Source organism: Phacochoerus africanus, chromosome 14 (assembly GCF_016906955.1).
Source record: "Phacochoerus africanus isolate WHEZ1 chromosome 14, ROS_Pafr_v1, whole genome shotgun sequence".
NCBI classification, from domain to species: Eukaryota; Metazoa; Chordata; class Mammalia; order Artiodactyla; family Suidae; genus Phacochoerus; species Phacochoerus africanus.
Window position 1 is genome coordinate 37464092 of NC_062557.1, and position 2183 is coordinate 37466274.

Consider the following 2183-nt stretch of genomic DNA (forward strand, 5'->3'; position numbering starts at 1 on the left):
TCATGGAATTTTCTTTTTTTCCTTACAGCTGCACCTGGAAGTTCCTGGGCCTATGCTACAGCCTCGGATCTGAGCTGCATCTGTGACCTGTGCCGTAGCTTGCAGAAACACTGGATCCTTAATGCACTGAGCATGGCCAGGGATTGAACTTGCACCTTCAGGGAAACAACGTCAGGTTCATGACCCACTGAGCCAGTGGGAACTCCAGGATTTTTTATTTTTTTAAATGAGCTCTGGCTAGTTTTATTAAAGAAACATTGTGCCTGGTTTACATTTCACCAGTCTGTTCTGGCATGCTTCTAATGCTGTCAGAACCACCCTGACAGCCAGTGGGCATCCCTGTCGTATTTTCCATATGCGGTGCCCAATTCAATACTATTGCCACTGTAGTGATGGACACCAGTTTTGTCCAAGAGGGCATAATAATCTATTTCAGATTTCCTCAAGGCTGGGCAGTCGTTGGCGAGGATGACCAGTCTCGCTTTGCCTTGTCTCATCATTTTCAGAGTCTGCTTGTACCCTGGCACGTACTTTCCACTTTTCATGACGAGCTGGGGTGGAGAGTTGATTGACTCTAGTGACGTCTTCTTTTTCTTTGCGGCCACTATCTTCCTGCCTTAGGTGTGGGATGCCCCCAACCGCAACCAGCTGCCACGATGGCCTGGGGAGCAAGAAAGGAAGGAGTTCCCACAATGCCAAACTCTTCGAGGCAGAGCTCCTCCAGGATTTTTTTTTTTTTTTGCAGTTTAATATATATATATTTTTTGTCTTTTTAGGGCCACACCTGCGGCATATGGAGGTTCCCAGGCTAGGGGTCTACCTGGAGCTGGAGCTGCCAGCCTACATCATAACACCAGATCTGAGCCTCATCTGTGACCTACACCACAGCTCACAGCAATGCAGGATCCTTAGCCGCCTGAGCAAGGCCAGGGATCGAACCCACGTCCTCATGGATACTAGTCTGGTTTGTTAACCACTGAGCCACAGTGGGAACGCCTTTTCAATTTAATATTGAAAAAAATTTTTGAGGTAATTTTTATATAGCATGTGGCAGAATTATATCAAAATTATACATAAATTCATAAATATATAAATTACATAATTATAATTTATATAAAGTGAACCTATTTTAAATGTACAGTTCAGTGAGTATTAACAACTACACCCTTATAACCTATAGAGCTATAATCAAGATGTAGAACATTTCTGGAGTTCCCGTCCTGGAACAGCAGAAAATGAATCTGACTAGGAACCATGAGGTTGCAGGTTCGATCCCTGGCCTTGCTCCGTGGCTTAAGGAGCTGGCATTGCCGTGAGCTGTGGTGTAGGTCACAGATGTGGCTTGAATCCCGTGTGGCTGTGGCTGTGGTGTAGGCTGGCAGCCATAGCTCTGATTGGACCCCTAGCCTAGGAACCTCCATATGCCACCCTAAAAAAAAAAAGGTAGAATATTTCCATCACACCAGGTTTCCTTTATTCCTTTCCAAGCCTATCTTCGTTCCTTCCTCCTCCCTTCGTGCTCACCCCCAGCCCCAAGCAACTATTCTCTGCTTTCAATCATCATCAGTTTTCTTTCCTACGGTTGCACATGAATAAATCTCACAGGATGTACTTTTCACGCCTGACTTCTTTTGCTCCGCAGAATGTTTCTTGAGGTTCATCCATGTTGTCAAATGGATCAATAGTTCATTCCTTCTTATTGATGAGTGTTATTCTGCTGTATGAAAATGTCCGTTTGGGGGAAGTTTTTTTCTTTCTGTTTGTTCGTTTTACATATGGCTATCCAGTTTGTTCCAATACTATTTGTTGAAGACACTCTTGCATTTGTTATCTACTGTTAGAAATCACATTGCTTTAATTTTTAAAAATTTATATTATTCTACAAATGTGATAAATTCATTGAGTAATAAAAAAATTAAAAAATTTTATTTTATTTTTTTGTCTTTTTGCCTTTTCTAGGGCCGCTCCCACAGCATATGGAGGTTCCCAGGCTAGGGGTCTAATCAGGGCTGTAGCAGCCGGCCTATACCACAGCCACGGCAACGCGGGATCCTTAACCCACTGGGGTATGTCAGGGATCGAACCTGGAACCTCATGGTTCCTAGTCAGATTTGTTTCCACTGTGCCACAATGGGAACTCTCATATATATTCCTTTTTTTTTTTTTTGGGTCTTTTTTAGGGC

General features: G+C 43.3%; 1 pseudogene; it reads right to left on the reverse strand.

Annotated features, from left to right (window-relative positions):
* Nucleotides 1-268: 268 nt before the first annotated feature.
* On the reverse strand, nucleotides 269-1665 carry LOC125113865 (60S ribosomal protein L30-like; annotated as a pseudogene).
* Nucleotides 1666-2183: the final 518 nt, after the last annotated feature.